The sequence below is a fragment of the Myripristis murdjan genome, chromosome 19 (assembly GCF_902150065.1).
Source record: "Myripristis murdjan chromosome 19, fMyrMur1.1, whole genome shotgun sequence".
In the NCBI taxonomy this organism is placed as follows: Eukaryota; Metazoa; Chordata; class Actinopteri; order Holocentriformes; family Holocentridae; genus Myripristis; species Myripristis murdjan.
The window spans coordinates 9,479,185-9,506,254 of NC_043998.1; the positions used below are offsets into that span (position 1 = coordinate 9,479,185).

At 39.8% G+C, this 27,070-nt stretch overlaps 1 protein-coding gene across 4 annotated transcripts in view; it reads right to left on the reverse strand.

Moving 5' to 3' along the window:
• Positions 1–26,366, reverse strand: part of LOC115378093 (protocadherin-15-like) — a 290,200-nt gene extending 263,834 nt beyond the window's left edge. For 3 of the 4 annotated variants that reach the window (XM_030078233.1, XM_030078234.1, XM_030078230.1), the window contains exon 1: positions 25,984–26,366. The gene's annotated coding sequence lies outside the window, so the exon portion shown is untranslated. The remainder of the gene's footprint in view (positions 1–25,983) is intronic. The other variant, XM_030078231.1, reaches the window with a different exon arrangement.
• Positions 26,367–27,070: the final 704 nt, after the last annotated feature.

Sequence of the window (27,070 nt, forward strand, 5' to 3'; positions counted from 1 at the left end):
TAGCCACATAATTAGCTATAGATTATTCTGCACAACAACAAAAACATCTAAACAAATAATCAAAGTATGTGAAATGTCTGCAGAGTAGAGTGAACATCTGCATTGACACCCAAAGATGAAAAGCACCAAGATGAGAGGGAATGATGAGATGTGATGCGCACTTTATGTGGCTCTTTGACTCTGTTCACACCTGGTTTCAACATCCATCTCAGATGATCCGATCACAAGCAGACAGCTCAGACGGACTGCCGTTCACACTTGGCATTATCATGCGTCTCAACTGCATCTCCAGTGGCCACTTGTTACCAGATTTGTGACTGAGCTCAAATCCATCAGGATTACTTTTTTCCTTTCTTTTCTTACTTTGATTCCTTACCTTACTCCAACTCCCTCCTGCTCCCTCCTCCTTCCATTCCATTTTCCACACTATATTGCCCACCCATCCCATTCCCTAACGCTGGCCCATTAATGAAAAAAAAAAAAAAAAAACTTCATTTAAATTTGAATTCCACTACACTACAAATGTAATGTGGTCTAGAGCAGCCTTGATGGCCTCCAAAGGTGGTTTGAGCAAGATGCATCGCCAAAATGAACTCAACCCCGTTCACACCAGCACTCAGTGTCCATTTGTTACCAGATCAACAAGGATGGATGTGAAAACCAAATGTGAGCGAGGTGTTCTTGGCTTTTGGGTTTGTAGGCTCTGCTATTATTAATTAATGAAAGTTTACACTGAGTGCCTTGTGCTTTAAATAGAATAAAGTACTTTTTTATTTCTTTTTTAATCACTATCCAGCTGTTTGTTCGTCCCATATTCCCAGCTTTTGTGTGTCAGGCTGCATGGTGAGTTCAAGAGCTTTGTGTTTGGCAGTAGCTGTCTGGCAAACTTTGAACAGAAGAGATCAAAAGTGTGGCTACACTTCCATCAAAAATCTAGTTTGTCATCTTTGTTATATCTTCACAACGTCGGCGTTTTATGCTGATAATTTAAAAAAAGTGGGTTGTGTGATTATGACCTGCTTCAGCTATCAGCAAACAGTACTTATGTCCAACTCTCAGAGCCTTTCCAGAAATGCCACAACACAGCCAATGTACTCTCCTACTAACTCCTTGAAAAAGTGACAGTTATTATAAATTTTGCATCTACTCTCACTTCCAGTATGGTTGTAAGGACCAATAAGGGAACTGTATCAACTTACTGTATCAGGGAGAGTTGCTTTGAGCTTACCTGCATCTGTGTCATCATCGAGTTGTCTTTGAGCTATTTTCACCTGGCGGAGGAAAAAACTTCCAAAATAAACAGCTCCATTTTGACAAAGGCAATATGGCTGAAACGTAGGTAAGAACATTAAATCTTTCTTCATGGAGCTGTTTATTTCATGGAGCTTTGCCGCTACCAGCAGCTCAAATCAGCGTGTGTTTATCTTTCAACAGAGAGCTCACTTAACAGTATTTGTTTATCCATACTGAATGTTATTGCACTGTGAAAAGTCAAAACTAAAACTAAAAATAAAACAAAATCTGAGCCCAAAGCCTCACCTTGAACATATTAAGCCCTGAAGAAAAGTCGAATATAAGCGGAAGGCCAACAGAGTCAAAATATTTTACAGCTCTGCGAAAGAACTAATGGTGAAATATCAGAAAGCAGTTAAAGATGCAATGGCAGCATTTTCCTCCAACCTCATATATAAAAATTGTCCTCCAGGATACTGCTCAATATAATCAACTCTGCTATCAATCCTCATACTATAGCGGTGCTGACATCACCCCGGAGAAATGTGGAGTATTATTTATTTTTTAACCAAAAAGGTTGAGATCAGGTCTACCCTCCTGCTGGTGACTCATCTGTTACTTAGGGAAATTTCACTGCTTTAAACAAACATTTTTTCCCTATTATTCCCCATCAAGCAGACAGTTAGTCATAAAAATGTGCTCTTCCTGTCCCTAAGGTGATGACTACCTAGTTTCTTGTCAAATTCTCTCATACACATGTCTCTGCATCTTATCAATAATAAACAGCCTCTGGGCAAGTGTTCAAACCCCCTGTAAAGGAACTTTCCACCAGATATTTCCTCTTTTTGAAAAAATAGAGTTTGATCCATAAATGAAATGAGAATGAGGTGTCAGCAGTGACCAACTGGCAAATAGGGCAACATAGGCAGATACCACCAGGGCTGCCTGACAATGTGTCACTTGGACTGGTCATTTTCCACTATGATACTTTGATTTAAAAAAGAAAAAAAAAAGAAACTAAAATCAAAAGTCAAATTTTGTCCTATTATTTGTATTCAAAATAACTTATTTAACTTATTTCAGAGCCCAAAATGTTTTAAAGCACACTGATGCTGATACTTTAATGATAGTAACAAAAAAAAAAACAAAAAAAAAAATGTTGAAAAAATGCATTTCAAAGCCCCCTAACGTTTACTGATGCTTTTGGTGTGTTCAAACCTAAAGCTACAAGGCAACAAGAACGGATGAAAAGTCAACAGAAAAGTGCTATTTAGTTGCTCTGAGTCACTGTAAATATACCAAAGCTGTAAATGTTCATGCCACAATGCAAGAGAGTGAATCAGAGCAAGAGAATCTGGCCCTGACCTCAACAAACATCAAACTGACCTCCAGTAAGTCTTACATACGGCTGAATCAGGTGATCACGGACATTCAGCTCCTGAAGAAACCATTGAAATTCAATGGGAATGTGAGTGCTGACGGTTTACTTTATGGACTCAGGGTTGCTGGTGTGACATCGAGCATGTAAGTAGATATCACAGCAACAGCAGCAGGAGTGATTCAGACTTCAGTCAGAGGCGTAAGAATGATAAACCAACGCTACTGTCTACTCTGTTTGAGTAAACAAACTTGTTGCTATGGAAACTGTGGTTTGACTCGAGTAGTTTCTAGTACTACTTATTTTATAACGTGAATAAAGCAACACAGAAGCTTAGCTTTTGGTCTGATCGCTGCATTCAATTGTGTTCATTGTCGTCAGCAAGTCAGTGATTATAGTGTGTGTGTGTGTGGGTTGCGTGTGTGTTCTGCATTTGAGTCGGTCTCTGTGGCTATCTTAACCTTCGTATGTGAGCAACTGGGGTCGGTGATAGGTTTGAAAATTGAGCCAGTCTATTGCAAATGCCAGTTTGTCAGCCAGGATGACAGCCAGCTCCCTACACGGTGTACAAGCACAGTTATTCTCCTAAACTTCAGAGAATGAAACTGCATCCTGCTTACACCTTGGACCACAAGCAAGGAAAAGCAGACCAGCCCCCCCGCAACAAAAGAGCAAAGGCATAGTGAGGTGCGTTTGTACCTGTTTTGGGAGAGAGAAATCTAGGATTTGTAACCTGATGAGAGGAACTGGGGTGATGTGTTTATTCTGTTTTATACAAGCGAGCACCAAAATGCCAACTGTTGTGTGATTGTTGTTTGCCAGATTGAAAGGGTCAAACTTCAGAGAAAAGGGGAATATTTTTTACTGTCTCCCAGGAAACAACAAACTTCAAAAACAATGGCTGATGGTGATTGGGAACAGAAAATATCCCCCAGGCACAGATATGGAGAAGCTTCAAAATGTGCAAAAGTGTAGCGAGCACTTTGACTCGGAGAATTTTAATTATTTTATCATTTTTAAGACCAATAAAAGGAAAGGTGCTGACTTCCAATAAGCCTGTCTTTTTTTCCCCTCATAATCAGATCTGCCATTGCTCTATAATTTGATCTGTGTCATACATAAAGACCTTGGTAAAGTGGAAATTAATTTCAAAGTGACTGGAAGTCTAACCAATTGAAAAACAAAGGTCACAGATCGTATATACAGCTAAATGCAATTAACTGAGGGAACACTGATGTAATACAGTTTTCTTTTTTCTTTCACTCATTCAAACAGGCCAGTGGGTTACCGTTAGAAGCATCAGACATATTGACAGCTTACACAGCGGCCAGGCTGTGGAGAGTCTGCACTCTGCATCCATCTGCATAGATTATGGTAGTCCACACTGAAAACTGTCCAGGGAAATAGTGAGCGACTGCCAACCCAATTGGGTGTTGCCTCACCTCCACAGTACCACAATATTATCTATCAGAAGAGGGGAGTCCTTCAAGATTGGATGACACAGGCAGCAACAAACATGCAAGTTGCTTTTTCCTGTTATTTCAAAATTGAGTCTTTTTGCAATCCCTAGCGTAAGAATGAATGGGTTTGAATCTGAGCCAATTAAGGCCATTTGCTGCATGTCATCCCCCTTCTCTCCTCTGCCTTTCCTGTCTCTCTCTACTGTAACTGTCAAATAAAGCAGAAATGCCACAAAAAAGAAAAGGTCTTATGATACACCACATTTTGAACAGGCTGATGACCTATTAGACCCATACATAGCCAAGGTATCGATATATATATATATATTGTTTGAGCCTGTGTCCCTGGACAAAAAGCCTAATATTCATTTAGTATTCCAGCCTGAAAAAGGACTAAAAAGTTAAAGACCCCCCTTAGACATATAATGACCAAGAACCATTTTTATTCTCTGACACACACTCACACAATTTCTCCTCTATTTCTGTGATAATATGACAGCTGAGGTCGAAGATAAAGAGGGGAGAAAAGTAAAGAGATAACTTTGAGAGGACATGGGAGAATGTGCATGGGAATGTGTGTGAAAGTGTGTGGGAGTAAAAGCGAAAGAGCAACTACAGCATGTGTGCACGGGGGAGAGTGCGAAAGTGAGTGTATGTAAAATAGTATGTAATCCTGTGTGTGAGCAACCAAATGTTAAATCAGTGTGTAAATTGGGTGCATTATGACTAAAACACAGAAAACAGACCAGAGGCCTGTACCATAAAGCTGGATTTCGGCTTAGCGAGCTAACTTCAGGCTTAACCCTGGCTTTTCTGTACCATAAAGGTGGCTTACTTTTTATCGGGCTACGTTGCCGTGGTAACGTATGCTGAACACCTAACCTGCTCCGGAGCAGGTTAAGTTCAGGATAAGAGCTCAGCAGGTAGAAAAGCCCCACCTACTGACCAATCAGCTCTCTTGGAAAATGTCCTGCCCATTTTCCCTTTCTTCTTCTTTTATAAAATTAAAATTAATACATTTTACAATTCTTCTTGTAGGGTTTTTTTTTTTTTTTTTTTTTTTTTTGTTACTCATGACTGCACTGTCCAACCAAAAATTGATCTTGTTGACTGATGTAGCCTAATGATTTTTTTTTTTAATGTTTATGAAAATAAATTAGGGGAATTTAATTCAGAGGGTTAAATAAAAGTTTGATAAAATACACGCAAGCCTCTGGGCTCCTTTAGGTTTCCATTAGTTTGCTCATATTTAGTATTTAGGGAGTCTGCCCTGAAAAGTCCACATGAGAGTTGATGCTAAATGTTTTACTGTCTTCAAGTGACAGTGAAATAATATTTTAACCAGCAGAATAAACACGAGGCGTCAGATGCTTTATAAAATGAAATATCAAAACCAGTTGAATCAAAGTGACGATTCTGACGAAACTCAAACTGAAGGCAGCGGTCCAGCGAGGGTCGACCCTCACTGTTAGAGAAGGCCAGTTCCTCTGCAGGAGTGTATGGCTGAGTGGGAGACACATTCATTTACTGAACACACACGTTACTGTAGTCAGTTTTACTCGTGCTGTCATGGTGGGGAAGTAATATTATAATCGCACTAATTTACGCATTGACACAGTCGGAGATTTTTTCCCAACATTCCTTGCGGCTTTTGGCAGCTGCAACTGTGTTGCTTTTTGCCTGGATTATTGATTTATATTCCTCGTATTTATTAATGATTATTGTCTACTCCTCGGTTGTGACTTTTGCGGCTCGGGTAGATTTTTCCATGTCTGCGATTGGTCGCATGCAGCAAACTCCGCCCTTTTTCTGTGAGCGCGCACAGAGCTAGATTGGAAAGCCTGGATTGAATTAGCGAGTTGATAGCCGGCTTTATGGTACCGAAAATCCTGAGTGCTGATGTCTCGTTAAGTGAAGCCAGATAAGTAAGAGAAAGCCCAACTATGTTAATCCAGCTTTATGGTACAGGCCTCAGGAGGAAGAGACCAAGGTGGAAACCAAAAAATGGAAAAACACACACAAGGGCAAAGGGGAAATTGTTAGGATTATCGGCTTGTCAAATGTTTTTTGTATGATCTACAGTGTAATATGGATTTCACATCAAAAAATAATATAAAGGAAAATAACTACATTCAGCTTTTTCTCAGACCAATAACTGCAAATAGGCAAAATTGCTTCATGAATGTTTTTGAGGATTTTTTTTTTTTTAAACAGTTCCCCAGTATGGAAAATATTGGTGATTGTTTAACAAACTCTAGAATTTTATGAGTAACTTTAAAGGAAAAAGAAAAAAAAATTATACTGGATGAATATATTTAAAACATAAAATAAAACAAATAACTGTCAAATAACCTTGAATTTCTGGGTCCATTTTGGTGCTTTGTGGTAGGCTACATCTTTCTTTCTCGTTCCCCTAGAGATATTTCAAGCACGGCAACAAAGGAGTTTCAGAGCAGAAAATGTTTGATCTATCTGAAACATCAATGATAAATGTCATGTTTTGGCGTCAGCCAATTGAAATCAAAAGAGCAAGGCCTTATTCACCAATTTGCACTGATGTTCAACAATCACTCAAGGAGAAATCCTAGCAAACCCAAATCAGCACCAAAGACACACAGAGAGAGAGACCAAGTCCAGCAACAGGAACCTCGGCAGACAGAAAGCAAACCTCATCCTATTTATCTGTTGTCAGAACGATAGAAATACAACTCCTATCAAGGTGCTCGATGAAGTTGGACCAAATCCATCTGAACCAATTAAATTTTAGTTAAAGTCTATGTCCCTATTATAAAATTGGGCTCATGAGCCAAAAGAGAAAGAATTTCTTTCTTACTAAAAGCATCTCTGAAGAACCTTACAAAAAAAAAAAAAAGAAAAATCAACAGGAGCCATTTTGCTAGACTTTCAGCTAAAACATTCAATTTTAATCTTCAAATCAACTTTATTTTCAAAAGTTGCAAATAAACTCTTGCACCTTACAGTGACACATCTCGCTGTGATACATTTAATGCGATGTATCAGTACTAGACCTTCATTGGCCTATTCTGTAGTACAACTCCATAGAAATCTACTGATGATGGATGTTGTAAGTCTTTGTGTGAATGCAGGAATTCACTAAGTGCGGCACTACATGAGGGAGGCTGAGGGAAAGCAAGGACACACACACACAAAGAAAATTACAACACTGCATTACAAAGTAATTCCTGGAATGCACTGCACATCACAAATTGATATCTAACAGTCTAAGGGTATCCAAGAATGGATTTTTCCTTTAAACATCCTTGACAAAGAAAACGTCCCAGCCCTACATTTGCATTCAACTTTCCCTAACAAGGGTTTTAGGGAGAACTTGGTTAACTATCTGAAATTGGACAGAGGCGGGCACATGTCTAAGTCCTAACACTGCTGGAGTGATTCTGGGAATGTTCACTGCTCTTTTAATGGCATTTCACCCATTAAACTTCAAAGACGGCTTGATAACGAGTTCTTTCTCACTTGTATAGATTTGTAAGACCCCAGATTCCCTCTCTCTCTCTCTCTCTCTCTCTCTCTCTCTCTCCCTTTCTGTCTTTCTTGCTGTCCCAGAATTCAGAGAAAGCGGAGATTCTCCCAGCTTTCTCTCCCTATCCTACATTCCCATTTCTTATCCTTTTTTTCTCTATTTTTCTATTTTCCTGTCTCTTTCCTTGTCATTCACTCTATCCCACTGCCCTTCTCAATATATCCGTCTTCATCTACCTTACCCTTTATCATCCTCTTCTCCTTTCTCCATTTCCCGTCTTTTTCTTTTTATCATCAGTTTCTCTATCTCACTCTCCTTGCCTTCACTTCTTTGCTCTATCATATTTATTTTACTCTTACTCTTTGCCTCTCTCTCTTTTTCATTTTCTATGCTCCTCTCTTCTCGCCTTCTTTCATCTCTCTCTCTGTGTCCTGGTGCTTTTTTTATGAGAGTTTGATGAGTTAATTTAAATTAGTGGAAGGTAGCAGTGAAACTGTTTTTCTCAGTTCAAAGATTGGCCCAGCGTTTCAGCCAAACTGCTGAGTTTTGAACTCTGTCTGTGTGTTTTGCTCCCTCCATGTGTGTGTCTCTCCCCCTGTGGTTCTGTCTGTCTCTTTCTATACCTCTATAACCCTAACCCTTACTCTGCTCCGATGAGACTCTTAAAGAATCGTTGTGTAATCTTAAACTTGCAAACTCTTTCCGCCTACTGTACAAAGACACTTAAACCTCAGACTCTTCCTTCAGCGCTTCAGCAAAACCTCCAGAAATCCAACATCTCCACCTGCCTTATAAAACGCTGGCTACTCTGCAATTTCAGGCAAGATATCAGTCAAATTAATCTCACTGCGTTTCATTGACGCTGTGGAACTTAAATCTGGCAACCAGGCAGCACATCGCCAACATCTTCACAGAAATCAGGGATATCATAAACAAATCTTTGGCAGAGGATGCTTGAAGTTTTGTAGGTCAGAAAACAGCTTGGTGGCCCATGTTTGTTTAACTCAAGATTTTTTTTTAATCTCTCAATACTGACAAACTGTCACATCTCCATCATCCTGCCATTCCCTGCTACATATATTGAGGATTATTCCTAATGCTCAAAGTTAGCTGCACTGTGTCACCTAAAGTTTAAAACCTAGTAATTAGGCCTGAATTAAGCATTAATGTGGTAGCGATTGGTGATGTACTGCCCCTCCTTTTAACACTGAGAAAATACCTCAATTGGTACTGGTGGGTGTACAGAGAGGAGATGCAGAATGACTTAAATGAATGACTTAAATGTCTCACTCTAGGAGAGGACACTCACCAGAGCAACACCTTTTAGTTTTACTGCTTGTTTTCACTCCCTAATATGTAGGAATGTCTTTTTTTTTTCAGCCTAAAAAACTGGTTGATTACAGACTGAAATCAAACACTGGTGCTATTTTTGTATTTATTTCATGTTAACACAAGAGCCAAATGTAATAGCACACGTCATTTCAATGGAACTCGTTTTCAATCTTTGTTAAAGGAGGAACAACACGCTCCCGGTGTGCTTTCCTACTTTAACTCTGATCCTGAATGTTAAGCAAACATCAAACCCAACATCAAGAAATAAGATGGAATTAGCTTTCTCAAAAACTCAGTGGATTGGTACCACAATTACAAACAGTGCCTACAGTAAATAATTCAACATTACATCTTGCATTAGAGTGAACGCTGTGCTTGTCAAAACACTGTTTCATTCTCATTACATCTTAACTAAACCTCTTCTGACTCAGTAAGGACAGTTATTACTGCATTATTTATTCATAATACCAAAAGCACATCCACAAACTTTTACTGAACTTATTTACAATTTCAATTGCAGTTGTAATATTGAGATTATCAATACATTTTGTTAAATTCTATGCCTATGTATAGTAAGACTTTCAACATCAACTCAAAGCCGTTTGTCTCAATAAGTGGTGCTACTAAAGGATTAGAGGTGTTTTTTTTTTTTTGCTTCCCTGCCACAGACAAAGATACTTAAAATATCTGCCAACACACTCATAGCTGGCAAGAATGTAACAAGTGCTAAGCAAGTTCTCACTTAACCATTATCCACAAAAAGCTGACTGAACGCATTTGGGTCTTTTTCAGCAGCTCCCTGCTTAAAATTCACACTGCTGTACAGAACCATACCAGGGAGATTTCTTGGTACAACTACATGCTTGTACTGAGCACTTTTGTGGGAGCGACTGAGGTTCAAGTGCCTGGCTCAAGGGCACTTTCACATCACTGAGCTAGCGGAGCAGGTCATAAATGTCTGCCAAGATTTTCCAAGTCAGTTCAAGGAATCACACCAGCAACTTTCCATTAACAGGTCAGCTTCGACTCGGCGACTTCACTGATTAGGGCAAAGTTGTGGCACTGATATTGGAATTTTACTTTTAACTGTAACCGCAATAACAACTCAACACAAAATCAGGGGAGTCCCCGAGATGAATAAATAATACTACAGAATCATGTAATGGTCATTGGTTCTATAGGTTTACACTGCTATTTGTTTGTGTTGATGACTCAACCAGGCAGTTGCATGCCCATCATTGTGAGGGAAATGCTCAAATGGGCTGTCATGGAGCATTACATTTGAAAAATGAGTGGGATTTTCATTTGTGGATCCCTGTACACCTGATATAACCCCACCCACTTTGTACCTATGTTACACAAATGGAAAGGACAAGAATAAAGAGCAGAAGATCACAAACTAAAGTTAACTAGGAGACATTCCTTTACAATAGTGTTTTTGTTTTGTTTTGTTTTGTTTTTTGTCACATGTAGAGTGTGTTTAAACCAAGACACACAATGCAGGCAAACATATCATACTCATTACACAATGTAAGTTATTTTGTTCTTTATTACTGCAGTCAATCATAGCATTATCTTTTGTTAACCACCAAATCCTTAAAATTTCAGTTCTGGTGATACACATTACAAAAACATTGAAAGAATGCGTGCATGTGTATGTGTGTGTGTGTGTGTGTGTGTGTGTGTGTGTGTGTGTGTGTGTGTGTGTGTGTGTGTGTGTGTGTGTTGGGGGTAGGGGTGAGGGTAGGGGAGCTGTCTTGAAAACAGCAGGGGGCTGTTTAAAAATATCTTACCATGGGGTCTTACAATTAAAAAAAAAAACAACTCAGTAATGTAGTGTAATTGAACAATTTTTGCTCGCAAGTGTTTTCTTGCCACTCAAAGAAGAAATAAAGCCCTGAGCATGTGCATGTGTTTGTGTGTGTGTGTGTGTGTGTGTGTGGGTGGATGGGTGGGTGTGCGTATGCGTGTATGGAGAGTTCTGCTTAATCCTCCGTCAAGCTTCATTGCTCTTTGAGCTGAGCGTCCCGTTACACACACACACACACACACACACACACACACACACACTACATCAGGCCTCTGCACACAAATCAACACTCACATATGCACATGAAAACACACACCATTCTGTTGAGATGGTCACCTGCACAAACCTACACTCACAAACCTGAAACCACACATACAAAGCTGAACACACACACACACACACACACACACACACACACATATACAAAGACACAAACAAAACACTTGCTCATTTGACATAAGATAAATCAGGCACTCAGACATGGAGCAGAAACACCCACAGCTCCCCTAACACTCACACAGCATTTACTATTTTTGGTGTGTATGTGCGTGCATAAGTGAGTTTGTACCTGCAAAACTAAGTGTGTATGTGTGCTTGTGTGTGTGCCTGTGTGTTTATATGTGTGACAATATGCACACAACCTAAGGCATCAGAAAATAAAGTTTAAAATGCAATGATGAACAGTGAAAGAGAGCAATCCAGAGAGGGTATAAGGAGGGAAGACAAAAAGCAGAAGGTAATATAGAAGACACAGGTTGACTCTTTGCTAAAGGAATTTAAATTACACTTACTCCTATGGCTGGGTAATACATATTGGTATTACACTGACATTGTGATATGAAACTAGATACTGACTACAATTTTGGATATCATAATAGTGAGATATGGCATAAGTGTTGTCTTTTCCTGGTTTTAAATGCTGCCAGTACAAGGCAGTGATGCAGTTTTCTGAGCTTAGTGGTCCGTTTATCAAAAATCTCTTGCATATAATATCTTATGACAGCATCAACAGTCATCCTTGAGGTATTTGTTCAAACATACTGTGATATTTGATTTTGTCCATGTTGTCCAAGCCTACAACTACTACAAATGCAGACAAAATAAATAAATAAATAAATAAATAAATAGGAAAAGACCTATAAATGATGCGTGGTTATTTGGCAGGTGGCTGGTGTCAATTTTTCCCTCCACGCACGAGACATAAATTGGACTGGAAACCAAAGGCACTGTCACCGCAAATAATTGTAATAACTCACTTGTGGTAGCTACTATCGGACTTTGTGTTCTTCTGACTGACAGTATATTTCCATGGTTGATGGGCGATTAAATAAAACATCAATGAAAAGCCATTGTTTTATGAAATCTCATCCTGTCTGATAAAAGCCTAGAGTCTCAAATTAAAGGATGAAAACATTGTTCATTAAAGCTACAGGCTATCTCGACTGCCAGCTTTGATATTTCAGTTTGTAATGACAGTGAAAAATATCTTCGGCATGGATTCAGTATTAAATATCATTCAAGTGACAACATCTAGGGTTACCATATAGCATGGTTTGTATTGCCATGAAAGCATGGTTTCAGGAAAATGTTAGAAATGGTGTGGTGATTGTCATGTTCACCACGTTAATGAGTCAAATTTAGGGCAGCTTTTCTACACATTCATAAAAAGGCACATAATTGCATGTGTGTCAGTGCCAAATTGACAACTGACTGTAATGATCACATCCTACGCTGAAAACTAGCACATACAGTAGCTAGCATAAGGGAATGTTTTTTCCAAAGCCCTACAATGGTGTTGAAAGTGACAGCTCCCACATATATATGACACCCTTTTCAATTGTATAATTTCATAAAATAACACCTTCATTACTTCAGTTGTCTCTGTCTATAATGAAGTTATTGTTCTATGAGTGAGAGAGGCCCAGTCCAATTATGCTGCAAGGTCAGTGCTTATTGATTTACCATTCATCTGTTGTCAAAGTCATTACAGGCACAGTGCTGGTGGTGATAATGTTGATTATGGATGGTTCAAATGGATAGTTCATGCACTGCTAGGGAATGAAGGAAAGTAGGGATGGAAGGAAGAGAGAAAGATAAAAAAAATAAGCAGGAAAAGAAAGACAAACAATAAATAACCTAATGAATGAGTGTACGCCACAGCTGACCCCAATGTCATTTGACGGTCTTTGAATATTCACCATCAATTCTGAATGAAAACTTGAGCCATTGTTCTCAGTAATGGATCTGCTCAATTCAAATTAATATTATAAAATGTTTCTTAACCATGCAGTGACACCAAGTCCTCAAAGCCTGAAGCGCAGTTTAATTACTGCTGCGCCATGTACATCAAGTGAGCGAATGCTCTGTATTGATAATGGAGCCTATCTTATTTCTCTTCACCAATAATTACAGATTTCAAATGACTGATCGAACTTGTCATGCCCGCTGGTATGCAAATTTTTGGGCGCATACTTGCGACTGAACTTTTTTCTTATCGTCCATTATTTTAAAATGTTGCCCCATAACTGAAGGTCTTTGGCCTGGCATCTCCAGCTTCGAAACCTTCAAAAAAGTGTTAGACGGCTGAAGAGACTCAACAGACTAAAAGGAACCACTCTAATTAACTAACTAGTCAACAGGAGATGCTTGGGTCACTACTGTGAAACAAATGGAGGTCAATGGGGGGGATTACGCAAAAGATACAGAATGGTGATTCTTCCCACGTATCCACTCTTTGGTCACACTGTATGCTTTAGGCATTTCGTGGAGGAGCAGTGCACTCATAATGACAGGGAACTGATTTATACTTATATTTTAACAATAACTGTTCATTCAACTTAGAGTTGGTAGCCAGCCCTAGTGTATTCACTGGTTTCTGAGGTAAATTTTTTTTTTAATATCCAGTAAGGTCATATACTTGATTAAAATAAAAGAAAGAGAGGAAGGAAAGAACAAATAAGAGAAAAGAAAGAAAACGAGAGAGAGAGCAAGAGCAGGAGGGGCAGCGTTTTCCATTAATCACTTCAAGGTTTAATATTTCAACAACTTCTTCATAAAAATCACCCCAGCAATAATTTTTATTGAGTACTTTATGAGTCATGGCTAAAGATTCAACTTTAAAGGCCTGCTGTAGGAGTTATGGTTAAGTTTACTTTATAAAGAGGAAATATGCAATGGCTTTTTCAAATAAGTAACTCCTGCTTTAGAGCTTCAAGTGCCATTAATGCTAGGCTGTAGTGCAGCTTCCTCTCATGGTTTCTCCGTCAAGTGACTGCCAGCTTTATAGAAAACTAATATTCTGATTTAGCTCTGCTGCTGAAATAGAGGACAGTATTTCCAATCACAAACTTTCATCCAAACATCTGTGAAAGAGAGAAAAAGAAAGCAGCCCAAACTATTTATGGTCTCAAAAGTAGACCTGCCTTTTTCCTTAATCCTCTCTCCTTCTCAATATTTTTACTTGTTTCTCTCACTCTCTCACTCAAACACACTCACACAGACGATGCACAAACTGTGGCAGAACAGACAAAACACTCTGAACTTTATCAATAATCAATAATCATTCCTTCACGCAATCATACGTACGCGCACACACACACTTTAATTCATTCCACGGCTGATTTGTAACAGACACACAGACAGAGACCGGGCTGCATGCAGCTCCAACATCAATTGCCTCAAATTCTCACCAGGATTAAATATTTATTTCTATCTGTAGCCATTTCCATTTCTGACTAAGTTTGTTCACCACCACCATAATTGAAAACTAATTAACTGATATGGGAATATAATAAAACATTTCTGCTGCCCTCTCTCTATCCACGGATGAAGTTCTCGAGGGCCTCTTCTTTCTCCAATCAGCACTGGATGTTTTTCAATTAACAGGCTCTCAGAGCAATTAATGAGCTCGATAAATTTAGTAATCATATAATCAGAGCGCAGATACGACAGCAGATGTTGAATAGCAAGCAGAACATATCAAACAAACAAATCAGCGGAGGTCACAGGGGGAGCAGGGAGACGGATGGCTGAACATATTGTATAGTTTCTGTTTCTATGAATGACAGCAGTGTTTTCCCCAGTGTATTACGAACCACCAGGGCCACCAAGGCTAATTTGCTCCTCCATATGGCCTTGACATTGGGAAAAAAAAAAAAAAAAAATCAATAAAGAAACAAAATCTAACATTACGAGCACAGCATGAGCTGGAGGAATACTGTCCAATGGAAACCTTGATTACATTTTCAATTCACTTGGCAGATTTTAGCATTTTATTTATGTGAGACTTGATGGAATATTTAATATTTTTTATATCATCATGCTGCCAGAAATCTGCCAGTGGGCCCACTTAAGGGCTCACTCAAAGCCCAACAAGTATTCTGGGTGAAACCCTAGGAGAGACAGAGTGAGCTGAAGTAGATCAGTTGCACAAATAAGGTAGAAAAAAAATACTGAAATTGTAACACTGAGTAGCATAATTTCGAGTGATATCAGATCAAAGTGTCCTGTTACCGAATTTTGAGACATAATCAGTATCAACAAGTGATGGAAATAATTGTTTGGAGTCCACATGATTCAATCTGTGCAATATTCAGGGAAAAACAATGACTGCTATGCAGCTCTACTGACAGTGTGATAAAACAAAAGGAGACAGAGAGACAGTGATTAAGAGTGAGAGAGTCACACACAGACACAAAAAGAAAAAAAGAAGCCGGAGAAACAAAGAGACAGTGAATGAACCAGTGTCCTAGCTACAGAATAATGCCAAAGTCTTTGATGCCATCTCCGTCTTGTTTGCCGCGCTATGAGGATGCATCAACAACATCATCATCATCAATGATAGAACATCATCAAATATTAAAACATTGAATATCTAAAGTTTATCCGTTACCCATTACCCAAGGGAGGGCTAATGAGTAACGGATATATGGGCAGACACACACACACACACACACACACACACACACACGCACACATTAAAGGCATGCAGAGCTGTACACACAAACATTTATCAAGCAGATAAACACAGAGCATGAGGCAAAACCATTTTTTCCCCAAGGCAAGACAGAAGCGAATGTGCATATCAGAAATGATGCATTCGACTTGGTATAAATTGGTAAGTTTGTGTCTGTATAGTGTGTGTGTGTGTGTGTGTGTGTGAGTGAGAGAGAGAGAGAGAGAGAAAGAGAGAAATGTGAAAAGAAATGTGAGAGAGAAAGAAAATGTGTTTTTTTATAGTACATGTGTTTGAGAGGAAGGCTGTGTTTTTGTGAGAGGACGAGAACAAAAGAAGTTTGTGTGTGCGGATGTGTGTGTGTGTGTGTGAGTGTGCACCTGCAGGTGTCTGCATGCTTATTTGTGAGTGCCTTTGGAGACTTCGGGAAGTAAATGGGTAATATTTAAAATTTGAATCTTACAAACAGAAAGGAAAAGTATGCAAGAGGCAGAGAGACAACTGCACAACACCACATCACAGAAAGAAATGAAAGGAGAAGGAGAGAGAGAAAGAGACAATTAATGACCAGTGGGTCCAAGAGGCACAATATGAATTCAGGCCTTGTGGACAGGCCTGCAGGGATGGTACTATGCCCACACACACCGTGCATGCGCCTGCACGCACGCGCACACACACACACACACACACACACACACACACACACACACACACACACAGAGGTATGTCAGGGACCCATATCCCTCTGTCACTTTAGGCAGTGCATTGCCTGGTACGGTCAGTGTTGCCTGATCTATTTGCATTCAGTTGGCCAGTGGGTTGTGACTGAATCCAGGTACAGAAAGGACCTGGTCCTGCATGCATTATGTACTGACACCAGCAACAGCATCTACAACAGCTAAAAGGCCATGCAACCGTTAAAAATTACAGAGTTTTTGTCCTGCTGGCAGGCGAGCCTCAGGATGGATCATGTCGATCAGTCGGTCCGTCCATCTGTCCCAACACTTTCCTCCACGGCAGCATACACTATCTCTAGATGTATTGGGCCAACTGCCACACAAAGTTGTGAGGACATTCATGCTGTGTAAAAGAGAAGATGAGCCCTGTCAACTCTGATGACCTCATAACCTTTTCTCTAGTGCTATCATCAAGCAAAATTTTGGCTTGTATGTAATATCTCAAAATCTGCTGGGCAGATTACCATGAAATTTGACGACCACATTCATGCAGGGTGCCACCAAAGGAGATGCTGTGCATGTTGTACACTTCCTCTAGGCCCAGTGTCACCAATTAGCAGACTCCGGTGACCGTTCCACCTGGACCACCAAGCAGTTTGCAAACTTTTTACAGTTGTGCAGTTTGTTGTGGCTACAGTCTCTCCACGTCTTGTCCAATGCTGTGAGTTCTTTAAATCACTCAGCAATCTCAGCTGACGAAAGCAACTGTAAAGCTGGAAGTGCTTGTATTCAGTGAGAGAGAGAAGAAAATGTGGGAGAAAAAGAAAAATGCCAGACATGTGTTACAGATAAATTTGGATGTGCTCAAAATAATAATTTTGTTTTTCATCCGGTAAAAGTGTTGTGTTTTTTTTCATGCCTAATGTTATCTCAGTGTTACAACAGGCACTTTATGTTCCTGGTGGATTACTGAAAAACACTAAAGAACTAGTTTTGTTCAGATGAAGAATGAAGGAAGCTGTATTTTATTTTGATTTCTATTTTAAGGGAAACTTATTTTGATGTTTTTATTTGTGAATAGGCCTGCTTATTTTTTTCATACTTTTACAAAATGTCTAATGTGAGAGTGGCTGGGAAAGGTGCCTGCTTTTAGTTGTACTGTATTTTATAGTTAAACATAGACATGCTAGACCCTGAATACTGCATCTACTGTATATAGGCCTACTAATCACAACAAAACAAACATAACAAAGCTATCCTATTCTAGCTGGGCATCAGCTTAGTATTTGATAATAACATGCCTTGCCAGTTTATTGCCTGACTACAAAATATACCAAAGTGCCTGTTCCAAGTGAGTGTCAGAGAAATTTACTGAAATTTGGATCCAGGGATGGCGAAGATTAAGAAGCTGTGCAACGCTGTAAATCTCAGGTTTAGTGTGAAATGCTCCCCACTGCCACTGACTCTAGTGTGGACTAATCCATGCATGTTGAGTGATGACAGTAAATCTAATAGAGATAGCTCCTCTGGTCTGCTGCAATGGATTACTGTGACCCCATCCCCAGGTAGTAATCTTCCTGCAACTGCTGAAGGCAGAGGCAATCATGTATGACAATAAAAACAACGAGAGAGAGAGAGAGAGAGAGAGAGAGAGAGAGAGAGAGAGAGAGAGAGAGAGAGAGAGAGAGAGAGAGAGAAAAGAAAATATAAGTTGTGACTGAAGAGAAAAAGAACAAGGAAAAAAGAGCAAGTGTGGAAATAAGTGAGGAAGAAACTATGGTGTAAGGGTGACCTTGTGATCCCAATGTTCAGTAACTATAACATCTGTGCAAAAACTTTAGAAAAGCAAAACTTCTCAAAGAAAACACCAGTGCTGGCTGTCAAGCCTGGTGCAAAAGGATTAAAATACAAGCATGATAAGCTGAGGTATAGATTTAAGTAGTCTATGTTATCTCATGGCTCCTGACCATTAAAAAAAAGTCAAGAAACATGTCAACCAAAGCCACTAATCATAATAATCCCTATGCCTATTGCTTTGTCTGCTTTCTGCTGTGACAAGTTGCGTCATCAAACGTGCTTGCATGTTGCCACACTAATTTCGCTTGTTTATTTCTCAAGTCAAGTTGTCAAACTTGGGTGAGTAAAGGGCCAAGAAATTCTGCCTTGCCTCTAATGTGATGACACTTTTCTGTAACCAAAGCCCACAGGTTTCAAGTGCGCACCAACAGGCACATGTCCCATCAAAGTGAAAATACAAACACAAGTCCAGATCGCAGTTCACCCAAAATACAAACAAGACTAAGCAAGCCAAATTGAAGCCAGACCATCACTGCAGCATAAATCTCTGAGACTGAACACTTTCTATTCTGCTATGTCAAATTCCTTGCATTTTATGTACATACAATACCCGCAAATTCCACAAGATCAAGTATGGGATCAAGTCCACGGCATGCAGTCTGGTAGAAGATACTCCCATGAGCTGTGAGAAGGCTGCATCCAGGAATGCAGCCTGTCTGTCCTCTACCAGCTCCTGAGGCTGATGTTTTATTGGAGCTTTTCAATTTGGACTGCAGTGGCACTTTTTTGGTTTGGCTTAGCTCTTCCTTCAATACCCGCCAATTAGCTACCTAGCTAGCCAAGGAACAAATGAACAACAATAGCTCTTTTCTGGGCTTTTTCTGGGCATTATGTTCTTCTTCTTCAAAAAAAAAGACACCTGACACAGGTAAAAATAAAAATTGTCATAAAAAAGAAACCTGACATAGATTTTCTGGGTTTTATGGGTTAAGTATGGTAAACCAATAAAAACCCATGGAAGAGTATATTTCCTGCCAGAAGGAAGGAAACACTCATAACTGTGATGCAAACTTATTTAGTAAGTCCGATATCAACTCTTTCCTGCCAGACAGCACCCGCACTGTGCAACTGTATCTATCCACCTCAAAAGGAGGCATTCAACCTCACAAGTCACACATAAACCACCTGGATGACTAGACTGCACTAGGTGTAAGTGGGAAAACGTGTGTGTGTATGTGTGTGTGTGTGTGTGTGTGTTTTGGGTGAACTGTCCCTGAGCCTGTGACCACACTCTGACAACGCAGTCAATGTTTACCACCAGCATTCACCAGCCAAAAGCTTTAAAAGCTAATGGAGCTTGTTTTAAGAGTTATTTGGAGTGTTGGGGCAAAGGTTTTTTTTAAGTATTGCTGGGGCTCAGGACAATACATGTCCTTGGTTCATGTCCTGCCTTAGAAATTAAATGTCCCATTACTGCTTTCTAAAGTATGTATGGGCTCCTATGGCCCTTCTGAGATCAGGACCGAGGAAATCTATTATAACCAAGTCTATCTAACCAAATCCCGGATTTAATGAAGATTCCACAGCCTTTGTTTAGTGTAGTTTAGTCTTCACAAATGCTTAAAAAACACACTGGAAACAAAGAAGTACTTTGCAGGTGAACCACAAAACAAAAACCCTGAGGCATTTATAAAAATATCTCACCGCAAAAGAGAGAAGAAAACAGGATGACAAACAATGACACAAATGACATCAGCAAGGAGAACGGCACAAAAAAAAAAAGCAATAAACTGCATAAATAATAAAATAAATTAAAAGCGGGAATGTGTGTGTGTGTGCTGAAACAGAAAGGGGCAGATTATGTGTGTCAAGTTACTGAAAAAGAAAAAAACGTTCTGTGATATTTAGGGAGAATAAAATCTTCATGCAGTTCGGATCATCAGCCAGGATGTAAGTCAATATTTGAGGATGTTGAGAGATGCAGATTGATAAGCACCGCGCATGCATTTGCTCCACAATCAATATGCTTGACAGTGGCTGATATGAAAACCTGGCTCTGCAGTGATGAGACTGATGCCCTCGGATAGCATAGAGGTTTTCAGAAGAGGCTAAATGTAGACACAGCGATCAACAAAACCAGCTCTAGAAAACCTTTTGTACAGACGTGCACACATGTGCGTGCCAACGCGTGCACATACTCACACATCCTCATGAACACACCCTGCAAACACAACTACTGTATAGACACATACTCATATACTGATATAGACCATATACTCTCTTACAAACATTGCCCTCACACTCTGTACAGACACATGCCCCCTTCTCAAACACATAAATACACATACAAGCAATCTCACCCAGACATACACATGGTCAACACACACACACAGCGCTGTGTTCACTGCCAAATGACCTCAGCAGCAAGGGACATGCTGGCTGAATAAATTAAACCCCATTTCATTTCTAGACCATCTTTGATCTGTGAGGCTTTGGTTCACAGCAGACGGTATAATGCTATGGAGGGAAGATGCGATGCAGCCAAGAATACAAAGAGCAGCACAGGGAGCAAAATAGCCAAAACCCCGAAAATAAATAATAAATGCATCCATCATACATATATACATGCGCACACACTCGAGGGACACATTCTAACAGCTTCTACCTTGCAAATCTGTGTGTCTTAAACAGATGGATCTAGTTGAACTTTGATCTGAAATTAATAGACTCCAACAATTCTACTGAGGAGAAAGTACAGAAAACCACTCTCCAGACTCCACTCTGACATGCATGCTTTCACATCACTGAAGAACCGCATATAAACAAAGAGTTTGCAGGGATGCAATGAAAGTTTGTGCACCATTTCACAACTGATGAGAAAACAAGCTTAGAGTGCTAGTTAGATGCTTGCCACCCTATGGGCTCACGGGAATGTAATGCTTTGTGAATTGAAATGTCACATTATAATGGCTAATGATTAAACATGCACTGTATTACCATATCTGAATATTATGCAGATAGAAGACTCATGAAATGACAATTGTAATTTTTCACTGACTTCAGCTGTTTTGGATGTGCATGCTGTGCGGGAAACCGCAGCATGCACTGGCCAGGGATATATATTTATTAGCAACAGGCTCCCTGAACAAAGGAGGTAAAATGATGGTACTTCATGAAGATTTGTAAAACAGAAGGATTTTATTCTCAAAGTGACGGGAATGGTCCATATACATGGGAATGCCTGTGAGTATGTATGGGTGTGTGTCGTTTTTAAGAAAAGAAAAAAGGAAATAGATAAATGAACAAGTACAATCAAGAAATAAATACAATACACATGGAATTATAGACATAGACATGACATTATACTGAGTAGAACATTACTGCATACTTAACTCCAATGATTACGATTAACATAATTAATTAGTAAACATAATGAGGCCACAAGCAGTAATGGAAATTACTTTCCAGTGACACACTGTATTCCCCTTAGCACGCAAAGGTAGTGTGAGAATGTCCCTGAATTTATAGACAAGTGTGCATGTGACATGGAAATGTTCAGCCAATAGCAAGTGCTCAGCAGGATGCTAACCAATCACAAGGTGCATGGATGCTGCATCCACCACTGGTGGTGCCACTCACCTGTCTAAAGGCCCAGACACACCCAACTGACACCAAAGAACTAGCAGCGACAAAGGCAGACTGTTGCGTCGCCTCATGTCACCTGTGTAGGGGCCAAAAAGTTGCACTTGAACGCACCGCAAAGACTACAGTCAGCAGCCAACTAGCACATACATTCTGCACCTGTGTGAGAGGAAATAGCTCTCCACACCAGCAGGTGGTAGTTGTCAGGTATTTGTCATTCAAAAAGGTAAACCAGAAGACCCAGGAATGCAGACGTAAAACAAAACATTTTCTTACCATTTTCTAGTCTTGCTCACCACAGATGGTTTTGTAATATAGCTTCTTCTAATCAAGAATATGTTTGATAAGAAGTTGCAAATGGCACTGGTGTTGTCAACCCTTGGTCTTTTGGTTGTGGAAGGGGAAAAGAAGGAGGCCGAGGTGAAAAATAATTCCATCTATCTTCTTGTGCACTGATTAATAATCAGACTGATCCCTCTCACTGATTGGTTCCGCCACCAGTTCAACATGCTCAACGGGCCGGAAAGCTGCACAGCAAAAACTAGGGCCACAGATGCCGGCTAAACATTGGCCCGCAGCCTTCATGTGTTAGTGAAGAAGACCTGACAGAAATAAAAGTTGTCTGGCTGCTGTAAAAGCCCCTGATACTAAATTTGTAGGTGAATCCTGAACACACGTGTACTTGTACTCCGATGCATGTTTTCCATCACAAAGATCTGAGCCAAGTTCCTGGGTCTTCCTCGTCACAGAGTTGTAGCGTGTTTGCAAATATTGTAAGAGTGCTTTCTCTTCCGAGCAACACTACATGCCGCACCATGCACAAGGACACTCCAGTGAAAAACTCTACTTGCAAAAATGATAATTGCCGAAGGGTCAGAGAACTTTTACAAATTCTTTTGAGGCCCCACTTTCACTATATCAAGCACGAAAGAAATAAAATGTGCTGGGCTTTGAGGGTTAAATATAGTTTTAAGTCTTACAATTGAAGGCACTTCTCTAAAAAGGTTTTTTATTTTTTTGGTAAAAACCTGAGGCCACCTTTTCATTTTTTACATTGTGACAACCACAGTGTTGTTATTTTACACCGTAGAAATAAAAAGGGATTTTTTTTGGTCATGACTGTTTTCATACAGATGTTGATTAAAAAAATATACAGTACAGGCCAAAAGTTTGGACACACCTTCTCATTCAATGCGTTTTCTTTATTTTCATGACTATTTACATTGTAGATTCTAACTGAAGGAATCAAAACTATGAATGAACACATGTGGAGTTATGTACTTAACAAAAAAAGGTGAAATAACTGAAAACATGTTTTATATTCTAGTTTCTTCAAAATAGCCACCCTTTGCTCTGATTACTGCTTTGCACACTCTTGGCATTCTCTCGATGAGCTTCAAGAGGTAGTCACCTGAAATGGTTTTCCAACAGTCTTGAAGGAGTTCCCAGAGGTGTTTAGCACTTGTTGGCCCCTTTGCCTTCACTCTGCGGTCCAGCTCACCCCAAACCATCTCGATTGGGTTCAGGTCCGGTGACTGTGGAGGCCAGGTCATCTGCCGCAGCACTCCATCACTCTCCTTCTTGGTCAAATAGCCCTTACACAGCCTGGAGGTGTGTTTGGGCTCATTGTCCTGTTGAAAATTAAATGATCGTCCAACTAAACGCAAACTGGATGGGACGGCATGTCGTTGCAGGATGCTGTGGTAGCCATGCTGGTTCAGTGTGCCTTCAATTTTGAATAAATCCCCAACAGTGTCACCAGCAAAACACCCCCACACCATCACACCTCCTCCTCCATGCTTCACAGTGGGAACCAGCCATGTGGAATCCATCCGTTCACCTTTTCTGCATCTCACAAAGACACGGCGGTTGGAACCAAAGATCTCAAATTTGGACTCATCAGACCAAAGCACAGATTTCCACTGGTCTAATGTCCATTCCTTGTGTTTCTTGGCCCAAACAAATCTCTTCTGCTTGTTGCTTTTCCTTAGCAGTGGTTTCCTAGCAGCTATTTGACCATGAAGGCCTGATTGGCGCAGTCTCCTCTTAACAGTTGTTCTAGAGATGGGTCTGCTGCTACAACTCTGTGTGGCATTTATCTGGTCTCTGATCTGAGCTGCTGATAACTTGCGATTTCTGAGGCTGGTGACTCGGATGAACTTGTCCTCAGAAGCAGAGGTGACTCTTGGTCTTCCTTTCCTGGGTCGGTCCTCATGTGTGCCAGTTTCGTTGTAGCGCTTGATGGTTTTTGCGATTCCACTTGGGGACACATTTAAAGTTTTTGCAATTTTCCGGACTGACTGACCTTCATTTCTTAAAGTAATGATGGCCACTCGTTTTTCTTTAGTTAGCTGATTGGTTCTTGCCATAATATGAATTTTAACAGTTGTCCAATAGGGCTGTCGGCTGTGTAGTAACCTGACTTCTGCACAACACAACTGATGGTCCCAACCCCATTGATAAAGCAAGAAATTCCACTAATTAACCCTGATAAGGCACACCTGTGAAGTGAAAACCATTTGCAGGTGACTACCTCTTGAAGCTCATCGAGAGAATGCCAAGAGTGTGCAAAGCAGTAATCAGAGCAAAGGGTGGCTATTATGAAGAAACTAGAATATAAAACATGTTTTCAGTTATTTCACCTTTTTTTGTTAAATACATAACTCCACATGTGTTCATTCATAGTTTTGATTCCTTCAGTGAGAATCTACAATGTAAATAGTCATGAAAATAAAGAAAACACATTGAATGAGAAGGTGTGTCCAAACTTTTGGCCTGTACTGTATATAAGCGTGAACCGTGAACTCAAAATCATGTATCAAATCAGTCACCCAACTATCTACCAATAAGAATCCATAATACACAGCAGACTACTTATAGGGTCCAAAAGAATCTAATAAAACTTCGATTTGAATCTCATATGTCAAAAAAGACAATGACTACACTGGACCAGCCTTTGAGATAGCAGCAATGCACTTACTGCAATAAGTTCCTGTCTCCCAGCTCCTCGGTCCTCTTTGGTATGTACGACAGTGTTGAGGAGAGCCTCATATAGAAATTAAGGTTTAGTGCACAGCCTAACCAGAAATATGTCTGCTATATCATGCAACAATACAGGACCCAATGGAAATAAGCTTTCAGGCTTTATTCTGCTTATCGTTTTGACAAACTGGCTCCTGGTGAGACTGCATATGTTATTTACTTATACATGCAAAAGTTTAGAGACAATAAATTAAAAAAAAAAAAAAAATCAATAAATAAAGGAAACATCCATGTAGATTACACACCAATTTAAAAGATGGAATTTCTATGTAAGACCCCATCAGTTTGTTCATCTAGACCTGCAGAGCTACTTGTTTCTCTGTCTATAATTTACATTCCATTATATTTCAGTGGTTATTAGATTGTAGGCAGTTTTGCTATACAATTTAATGCACAGAATAAGAAGTGGCAGCAGGTTGTATGCCTGCAGGAAGATCACAATATAACTTATTATTTAACCCTCAAACTATGATGGAATGTAAATAAAAGCTGTGTTACGGTGGGGAGCCAAGTGTTTTTTTGTTTTTGTTTTTTATCCACATAAAAAGCATAAGTTGAATCATAAACTGACAGAGAGGAGTGTGAGGGAGGAAAAATGTGCCTGGAACAGAATGAGAAATATTTCAATCTGCTGTCTTTGTGTCCTCACTGAACACTTCAAAGTTCATCACCTCCATCTGACAATGAAGGGCTTGCTGTCATAAACCTACAATACATTTTAGAGGGACACACAGCAAACCTATTAGTATAGAAATACGGAAGGGGTATTATAACTGCATAAGGGACAAAATAAATAAATAAATAAATAAATAAAGAATGCCACAAAGTACGAGGTCAGGGTAAATTCACTATTGATCCCACACACACTATGTCTCTGTAGGAATAAAATAGCATTTTCATTTATTTATTTATTTAGTTAGTTAGTTAGTCAGGGACTGTCACATGTATTGTTGATAATGCCAAGATATGATTCTCCAATTCATCAATTGTACACTATCTGATCAAAATGTCAATGATGTATTGAGAGGCTACAGTGCGAGAGGCTACTGTAATCTGTCACAACAGCCGACAGTCAGAGAGGACATCCGCCGGATTCTGAGTTTCTGTGACAAAAACTAGCCGAGAGAAAGTTGCAGAGCAGCACAGGTGGGCTTACCTTACCACAGCATTTTGATCCACCTCAGACGCAGGAGGGCTCGGCGCTTGTGAACAAATTCCAGCGGAATAACCGGGTTTAAGTGATTCTGCTCGGTTATCCTTCCTCTGTATTTTATTTACTCTAATCTCTCATCACGTCCTCGGAGAAAGTTTCCACCGGTCTCGTTGCTTCTGCTACAGAAACACCTGCCGTGCTTTCCGACGTTTTTTTTTTTTTTTTTTTTTTTTTAAATAGTCTTCAACGAGTTATTCGCTATGACGAACTGTTACATTCCAAAGCCGAGATACGTGCAAAAAAAATCTCACAAAACAGCGAGACGCTTCAAACGTTTCAACACACACGAGAACACACAAATTACGTCTTGTTCGTTTCTTCACCGGTGGGTTAATGCTGCCTTCATGGGCTCCTCGTAAACTCCTGTTTGGCTATTCAAGAGTCCCCCGTATGAAAAAATAAAATGCCCGCTGTTATAGCCATTTGTTTCAAAGTACAGAGGAGAACTAGTGCATCGGGTATCTAATATGATGTTTTAATTAATTTATCAGCCAGTTTCGGCATATAAAGGATAGATTCAAACATATAGTTCAAATTTGTAAAGGAAATTTTACAAAGGAAAAACAACACATGAAGGTGAAATTCATCACTTTATGGCTTTTCAGCAGTTGTTAAAATGGATTATAAGCTTGAATGTCCCTAATTTACACATCTCATAATCGTTTTTGTCCAAAATCCAAAATTTCATTTAAATTTCAAAATTTCATCCATTATTTGTTGGTTTGTTGGTTTCATATTGTCACCCAATTTGTTGGGTTGCTCTTGTGCTCTCAACACATATTCTACAATGTTTCCCACAGAAAATGAATGCAGCATAATTAAAACAGAATCAGGGTGATCCATGGCACCAAGGGAGATACTTGTTGCAGTGTGCTGCCTGTGTGTGTGTGTGTGTGTGTGTGTGTGTGTGTGTGTGTGTGTGTGTGTGTGTGTGTGTGTGTGTGTGTGTGTGTGTGTGTGTGTGTGCGAGAGAGAGAGAGAGAGAGAGAGAGAGTGAGAGTGAGAGAGAGAGGGAGAGGGAGTGGGAGAG